The following is a 9419-nucleotide window of genomic DNA, read 5'->3' as shown; positions in this document are numbered from 1 at the left end:
CTCCATTTGACTACCTCTTGTGCCACTTTTCGTAAGCACAAAAGGTTTTCTTCTAGGACAAAACTTAGCATCCATAACACAAACGTGTGATTGCTGGAAGCTGACCTCAATGTGGGGCTCCTAAAAGTTTTGGCGAGCTGGCTCTCTTTCGGCAAGGCTCCACCTGCCCGGCCCCCAAAAAAGGTAACGTTTTTAACCTGGAATAATATCTGTGGGACACCCACCCTTAGGGGTCGCTTTGGACGCACTCAAGATGGGTTACGTAGGGAGGGTGCATAGCGTTTAACACGAGATTATTCGACCCTTCGATAGGTCCCTTTGGTACGATGCCTTGGATGGTTCCCTGCGGGAGGGCACATAGCTCAGCACCCGGTACGGAGCTTTAACCCACGATTATTCGCCCATTGCATGCAATTTTTAATTCTGCACATATTTACACGAGCTTATATTGGATACATTCATATTAGATTTTGCACGTAGATATACTGTCTCTACACGTAGTTGTAACTTTCCTGCATGCATTCATATATGTATATGCATAGTTATTTGTAGCCATGTACGCACGTGTGTGTGTGTGTGTGTGTGTGTGTGTATTAGGCATATATAGTTATTATGGACAAGGAAATTAAGGAAATTGTCTCAGGAAATGAGGATTAAAAATTATAGTCTGATCAATGGAGGGATCGGCTATTAAATACATCTTGGAAGTTTAGGTCAAGCCCACTGGAAGGCACAAGGATGATCCAAAATGAGTAGATGTCGGTCATGGGTCTTCTGTACTAGGAAAACCTAAGATGTGGAACAAACGAGCATGGCTGCATGAAGGCTTAGGGTTGGCCGCAGGCCATGACCATACGCCAGGACCAGCTTCCGAACATGCCATGATTAAGACTCACCGACTGGTGAGGAGACGAGTGAGTGATTGTTTTATCCTACGCATAAGAATGCCAACAAAATGGTTGCTATCTCATTTGACATGGTGTCGACGTGGCATTTGGGGATTCAATCAGCTTCCATGAATACTTGCACTATGACCTATACGTACAACCATACTCGTTGTACTCTAATCAGATTCAAAATCTAATTAGGAAGTAATTAAGCGGCTAGCAGGGTTTACACATGACCGAATTTTCCAACTTCAAATTGCTTGCATCTCCATGGCAAACAATCTTAACTATTTTAGATTCTGATGTCATTATTCTTGCATAATCTTCAATGTTATGAAAGTAAATACTTGAGATCCTTGAGTAGCATCCATCCTTCAACTCATGCCGCAAATCTCTTACATAGGAAGTTGTTACCTCCAAGTACATGTCATGGATCCTTGATAGCCATCACAAGCTGAAGGCCGGGAAGAGAGAGTATGACAAGGTAAAGACCAGAATATCTCTTCAGGAAACTTGCTGAAAATCGGTAATTAATGGCAAGGCATGAAACATGGAACATTTACGGCGAAGGGCTTAGGTTGTATCTTTCGTGCAAAAGAATGATTGATCTTGATGTTGACTATTAGATCACATCCCGCATAGATCTCAAAGCACTTCATACTTCATTCCTCCATCTGCATAGATCTCAAAGTGACCATTGCGCGATCCAGTGGTGGATTCGCATGAAGGGACGGGAACCATTCTCTCGCATGGAAGATACAACCTCTGTCCTTCAGCAAAAAGTTTATCTGCATACGCTTCAGTTTAAGCAATTGGCATGATAACAACTGAAATTTAATATGTTTCAGTTCACAGATGTTTAAACAAGTTGACATTGAAATCAATGAAGCAGATTCCATACAAATAAGAAAAATGATTTTTATTTTCCCAATTTTAACCTTGAGCAGCTGTCATACATAATCTGATGGTAAAACAAGTGTCTTACTCAAGTCAAAACAAACATCATGTACACTTGTGGAAGAAATATTTCAATCATGGAGATGCAAGCAGCTGCCATAGCAGAATACCATAGGTTGCAGAAGACTGCAACCGTGGCACCATCACACCCACCTAACAGCTAAAGTCATGCAGCAACCAGCAGGCCTAACCACCGATCATGATAACCATAAGCCAAAATCATTTTGATTAGATGTCGATTTTTGTTGGTGCTGCAGTCAATTCAAGCTGATTACACCTGCTGAAACCATGAGTGCCAATAACTTCGGCCCCAGCCGAATAGGCCTGCATGCTGACCCCTTGTTTATGCTAGCTAGCCTTGATCAAGACAACCGAGAGGTACTGATTTCTAATAGTCTTAACAAGAAATGACAGCCTTCCACAGATGGAGGAATTGGAGGAAAGCCAGTCTTCCAAGAATGATCAGAACCACCCACTCCTGATTGAGAAATTTCCTGCACTTGTTCCAGCCAGCTTACCAAGTTGTATATTTGCAAGTGAGTGAACAGCTTATAGGCATAAGTCAGACTCAGATTACTAGAAGAATTATGACCGTATATGTCTAAAATGCATATGTCAGTATTGAGCTGTTTCTAATTCTTTTCGATCCGAGGAGCCCACATTAAAAGAGGAAACCAGGGAGCTGAATGCCTCACTGTCAAGAAAAACTCCCTTGAGCAAAGCATCCTTCAGATATGATTACAGAGAGGAGTTGGATCAATGCATCTGCCTGTATATCCAGACAACAATATAATAAAGCCATGATCCTTTTAACGAACAGTAGATACAAGATTCTTAGGATTGGTATCTTTGTAGAGATCCCTAGAACAAAGTGAAATATCAGTTGCTTTGCAAGTCGCAATGTCATGATCTGCACCCCTTTCAAGGGTCACAGGCTAGCACATAGCAACTGTTTTGTCATATATCTGGAAAAGGGCCAAATAATTTTATATGGTCCATGCATCTGAAATGCATATCCCAAAAGTATATCACACCATCAGAGGAAGAAGATGACTTTGGTCCTCTTGCTTTATCAGATACAAACAACCTCAAAGATAGAATAAATTATTACAAGATTTTGTTTTGAAGGACAAGAATTGCTGAGACAGAAACCTCAATAAAGACGAAGTTGAAATCAAAGAAAGAAGGTAGATAAAAGAGCTCCTCTAATGGCTAACCAGCGAGCAACACCAGCATAGACTACATGAGCATGCCAGGAAAAGCAATCAGCATCCTATATCATAGTTTACTTGCAGCTAACAGCTACATTGACTAATATACTAGGTAGCACATCTGGTAATTTGGTATCTTATTTTAATGGCAAGTAAATCATTGAATATGGGCAAATGTATCTTACACATCTGTCTTTTTTATTCTCAGCAGATATTGTATTAGAGTATAATCTAGGATGCAATGCATTTCTCAATTTTTCCTTCCACGTTGCAATTTTCTTATCCACTATGGACTTAACAATTCAGTTTACCGTCAGCAAGATTCTGGCATATTGAATATGTATCCCGAGGATCACAAATGCATCAATTATATTAACATCTGGTCATTTGATGATGTTGACAAATTAATATCAAACAGTAAAAATAAAAATATAATATATTCTATCAACCCATCAAGTTGGTGGTATTTTATTGGGTAAGAGATTGACAATTTAACTACAGGTGTTAGTCTGGACATCTATTGTTCTGATGCTGTTTACGGAAAAAGGGAGAGCAAAGTTCCAGCTTTTTCGCTACGCACACAAGCAAAAGATAGAAAACAGATTTTGCCATGCTTGGCTTCTAATGTGCACCAAATGAGAGAGAGAGAGAGAGAGAGAGAATTTTAGTAGAAGTCCCGTTGTTCATAGGGAATTCCTAGTCAGAAATGACTCGGATGACATAGTGCTATGTGGGAAAGTAGGCGGGCAAGATGCATCCATAGAAATCAACAAGGCTACCAACAAATGCTTGGGGCTTCTAATGTGCACCAAATGAGTGAGTAGAAGTCCAGTTGTTCATAGGGAATTCCTAGTCAGAAATGACTCGGATGACATAGTGCTATGTGGGAAAGTAGGTGGGCAAGATGCATCCTTAGAAATCAACAAGGCTACCAACAATCATTATGAAGGAGAATACATCATGGAACTGCTTGTGTTATGTCACCAATAAAGAAAAAGTACTAGATTGTATGCAGGGCATGCTATGTCATTTGCTTTGTTCAAGATGGTTCCAACAAGCAGCATTAGCAATTTGAGTCTCAGGAAGCTCCAACCTGTAAAGCCTTCTTTCCTCTTCTAAAGTTTATAAAATATGTTACCAATAAGAGCACGCATTAGTGATGAACCAATGGGCAACAAAACCATGAACAGTAAGAATAGATATCTGAATGCAAGTGTTAATTTTCCAATCAAGAACCAAGCTTGCAGACAGTGCTTCAGAAAAAAAGCTATTGAAGTTAGCTTCCAAAAAACTGTAGCAAAGTACAAATAATCAAATCTTGGGAAACAAATAACATCACCTATAGATAACACGTGCTTGCTGTGAAGAATTTCAGTTTTTAAACAATTACAAGTTCAGAAATTGTTTTGTATAGTAAAAGAAACCTGCACATCAGTTATCTGAATTCGTCATATCATGTTAGGAAGCAACCAAAAGCATTATTGTAAGTGGTCTTGGCATAGCCGTTATAGTCTACTTATATTATGCAGAAGGATATGTCACACAATATTCCATGATCATCGCATTCCCCTTGTGGGATACATCGAGATCCCAAGGTCTCCAATAGAGCAACAGGTGCAGAAAATCTTGAGTATTTACTGCCCAACCAACCATGATGAAGATATTCAACCCAAGCTTCATTCAGTCAATTAGATCTCCTGTTCATTAAGGGGCTCCTCGAGTTCTTGTGAGTTCTACTAGAATAGATAAACCAAAACTTAGGATTTATAGACAAAAGAGAAGTCAGTTTTTAATTTTTCAGTTTTTCTAAATTGTCATTTTTGCTAAAAGTTTTATGGAACAGAACAGAAGAACGATCAGTAAAATATATTTGATTTTAGATTTGTTAAAAAGTGACCATTTGGAGTTTGGATCAAGGACATATTTTGATCAGCCAATTTTGAAAATTGATGTCACAAAGAGTTTTTCACTTTTCTCTATTAATTTGGATCCTTGGGAGGTTCCCACCAGTCTGAATACTAGCTTTCTTGCATCACTTAGCAAACATTTGAAATGCTGTCTTTCAAGATTGAAGTTTCTTTCTTATATCTAGTCACCTCTATACTGGGAGCGTGTCTGAAGAGACATAGATCTTCTTTACACCAAATTCCTCTGCTAAAACCCCCCGAGATACCGGAGCAATGATGGTGCCATTATTAAGCTGCTACAATATTAGATCTTTTGAATAAATATCAATGGGATGAAACTGACAAAGTATGCATTATGCATCCCTCAGCAGGAAGAACTAAGAACGCAGATGAGAGAGCATTTATCTCTTCGCAGGACTAAATGGAAAAGGGATCATAAAGTTGCTCCTACTCATTTGATGGGATAAATACAGTAACATGAAGCAAATGAACCAAAAAGAGTACAGATAATGATGAAAGAATGAACAATCCCCACAAACAACCATCAAGAAACAGATTAATTCCTAAGTAATTGCATTTGCAGGTAAAGGCTCATGAGCCCAGGTGGTAGGCCCCCTATAGGCAGAAGCTTTGGGTGCATGAGTCCTGTCTTCGAGTGGTCGGTGAGAGCTGTTTGTTGTTTTAATATTGCTCAAATTGTAATTCACAGAATTCCCTTAGGCAAAAAAAAAAAAAAAAAGTAGTTCACAGTATAAAGTGAAATAGCAGCATAGCATGAGCAACAAAATGCACAAAGCAACAAAAAACGAAGACGAAGACATCCATGGTGGCTGCCAACAGGTTTAGCAAAAAATGGAAGGCATTCATAAATAGTCGATAAATGATATTAATGGCCCCTTTATCAGACTGAGCAAACACCAAAGCAAAGAAATGCATAGGCCATTGCCACAAAGCGCCCTCATATAAACGGTAGATATTAGAAGCCACCAATGACTTTAGCAAAGCTAGTCCCATTTGACTCTCCCATTTGCCCAACTAAGTCATGAAAAAAAATTGTGCGGAACTTTTTCTAGCTAAAGCCTATACAGCATCAATCCATTTCTCAAGCAAAAACCTCAATCAAAAAGTTCCTATGTTTAAATAATTCAAGCATTTCTTTCCTTCCAAATGACCATGCAATCAATGCTTAACCTAACTGGCAAAGATTCTCAACTTTTGATAACTAGCTATTAAACGTTAGCAACCTCAGGAATGTTTCATCTCATTTTGAACCGAAGACAAGACCAAGACACACGATCAGAAGAGATGATTACTGCTCCAAGACAGAGAACACTTGAAAACAAATTCAGATCTTCCTATTTTGTTAACATTAATGATCATTTTTTCCTATATTATCAAGCAAGACAATAAAATATTTAACAAGATGTAAGACCAAAAACATTAATAACCTATAAGACTAGATGTAAATATGAGCTGTAGTACATCTTGATATTTGCTAAGGGGCCAATAAGCACACAGGAAAAGAAGCTCTAGAACCAAAGGATATTGGATACTTATCAAACCAAGCAACTTGAAAACACTAAATCTTTCTATCATGCCCACACAACTAGCACTGAGAAAATAGACAACAGTAAGGATTCTAAAGGAAACCTTGTCGTCCACAAAACTATCTTATCCAAACTTTCTTATCACGTATAACTAATTCATAAAACATAAACCCAACAACTGCTAGCTCAGTTGGTTAGCACCTCTCCCTCAAGGGCTTGCTCTTGGCGAGGTCCAGAGTTCTAATTCTAGATATTGCTCAAAATGAATGAATGCATGAATGAATAAAATATATAGGACTAAGCTATAGAAGCAGTATCTCCCACATAAGTCACCTAAAACAAGACTCTATGTTGTCCACCAACTTATACCTAGTTTTCCCTTTGTTGATTTTTCGACCTCAGACAGTCCAAGATTCTTGAGCATAAATTTATGAATTCTGTCAGCTAAATATTCTCTGTAGAACAACTAACATTTCATACCTCTGCTAAACTATATCCAACGTTGAGCCAACTGAAATATCTGAAATTTAAACCACCAAGCTTTTACATATGGTCTCCCATTAGTCTCTTCAGGCATTTAGACAGAAACATCATAATCAAGAAATAAAAAGTAAACTGAATTCTAGACAAAAGTGCTTCTAATTCCACTCCATACACACACATATATGTTGCTTCCGTATTGTAGGCCTCTATGTCACTCACATTTCAAGGATCTTTGTAAATATTTGCTACTTCGTAGAGACTTTCTTTGGCATATTGAATGATCTACTAACTTCTCCATGTCGCCCAAATTCATAGAAGAATTGTATGATATCCTCCTTAACCACCTGTAACATCTCTTGGGGAAAAATGGAGATTCATGTAGGCCCTAACCAACAAGCACCAATTTTATCCACTTTAGATGGCTTTATTAATTTCCTTTTTCCTCTAAATTTCTTTCCAGACTAAATTGTTCAATTTCCTCAAACTACTTCACCAAAGATAGAGAAAGGTCCAACAAAAGTTCATTAAAACTTGACCAAATCATTTAATAAGCTCCTACCTTCTCCTACTTGCGACTTAGGCAAATGCTCCAACATTTAACTATTCCTAGCATTTGCAATTCCATTACCCCAATTTATTAAACATAGTACTGGATCGTTTTTGCCTCTAAATCACCATTTTTTAAAATTTTTAATTTTATCTTAAATATATTTTTAATGAATATTTTTTCAAAGTTAAAGTGATTTTTGAGACAATGATAGGGTATATGGTGCTGCACTGCTTAAAGGACTGGTCGGATCTGCCCTCCTCTCCACCACCCCCACCCCCACCCCCACCCCATCTCCCTCGCCCTCTTTCTCAATCTTCACCCACAGTAGACCTGTAACAAGCCAAGGGAAAGAGAGTATGGGCCCACGCTGTCTCTTTTTTCTTTATCAAATCAAGCGATCCAGTCAAGTCGCCCTTGGTAATGGCCGAATCAGCCCTAGTCCTAGCCAGTCCCAACTGGTTTCGGCCAAAACAAGGGGACATCTTGATCCAGTTAAGAATCGATGTCCTGTATAGCTGTCCTGTTTTTTCATCAAAGCGGTATAATACAAATGGTACCATCCCTTTTTGACATGTCTACAATTCTTGGCTCCTATGAAGTCTATGTTTAATCTTATTTACATTTTGTTAAGCCCATTTGTTTTATCTGATACCAACTCTCAATGTTGGCAAGCATGTCAAACATTCCTCACCACTTATCTACAAAAATAGGAACTTTGCTTTATGTTCTCTAAATATATATCAATATGTAAATTAGCTCTCTGTACTGAAATATGTAAGTATGGAGCAGCCTATAACAATATCCACCAACCTATTTTTTGTTGGGGCTACATGCATCTTCAATTAAATAAAGAATAACTGGATACAAGCTTATTACCATTTGTTACAGCTCTCTAATATTTTTCCATCATCCTCCTCCCTTTCACAAGGAAACTGAACACACTGGCAGCCATTTATTTTCTGGTCAAAGATCATTATCTCCAGCATGCTGTCACTATACACCAAATCAGGGCATCCAAACACCCTCCAAAGTTCACAAAGGTTCTACTCTTCTAGTGGATCAGCTCAGAGACACTCGAGCATGTAGAATCCTACTTTCTAACATGCTTAATTAAATCAAAAACATGATAAAAGAAAGAATTAATCTATATCCATCTATACTAAATTCCAGAAGTTGAGTTGGTTGCGCTTTATTTGAGCAATAACCACAAACACTTGATAGGATCAAACGATCTAGAGATTTTGGTTGTGAAAAAGAGAAGAAGAACGAACTGAACTTACTCCGTTCGGATCGGTGGCATCGAGAATCGTGAAGAGATTGCCCTAATCATTGCCGTAACTCGGGAGAGGGAATCGCCCAATGTCCACATAGCATTCGAGCGGGGAAGGAAAGAAAAAAAGAGAGATGATAAAACCCTACAAGTAGTTGATACTTGATAGGATGGAATTTAATCGAATGGTTTTGAGGGAGACTGAGATATTACTCGCGCGATTTCTATGCGATTTTGACGCCTATTGTGGACGGAAAATTATTTCTAGTGCTCGCAGGAGGAGGAGCTTAAGGAGTTCTACAAAAATTGGGGTCCACGTCCACGAGGCAACTTAATAATCAAAAATTCCAGTTAGAGGCCAGATAAATAAGCTTACCCTCATACATCTTAATAAACATTGCAGGGTCAAATGCAGTTTTAAATGAAAGTTGTATTTAAGGATGAATATATTTCACATATAATGTAATAATTTTTATAAATATATTTCACATAAGGGTGGCAATACTTAACTGGTTAATTCACCTATCTTGTTTCAATTCATTATATAATCTATTTAATAAAATGATCATATTTGGATCTAGATTTTTGATAGTTTAATGGATAGATC

The 9419-nt window shown here is 38.1% G+C and overlaps 1 long non-coding RNA gene across 1 annotated transcript; it reads right to left on the bottom strand.

Moving 5' to 3' along the window:
* Positions 1-1780: 1780 nt before the first annotated feature.
* Positions 1781-9132, bottom strand: LOC113462466. Its single transcript, XR_003384868.2, has 2 exons — positions 8823-9132; positions 1781-2613 (listed from the first exon to the last, which is right to left on the bottom strand). It is a non-coding gene; the product is annotated as an uncharacterized LOC113462466 (long non-coding RNA).
* Positions 9133-9419: the final 287 nt, after the last annotated feature.

This window comes from Phoenix dactylifera, chromosome 10 (assembly GCF_009389715.1).
Source record: "Phoenix dactylifera cultivar Barhee BC4 chromosome 10, palm_55x_up_171113_PBpolish2nd_filt_p, whole genome shotgun sequence".
NCBI classification, from domain to species: domain Eukaryota; kingdom Viridiplantae; phylum Streptophyta; class Magnoliopsida; order Arecales; family Arecaceae; genus Phoenix; species Phoenix dactylifera.
Note: the sequence above shows the minus strand (reverse complement) of the source record. Positions and strands in the feature narration are given on the sequence as shown.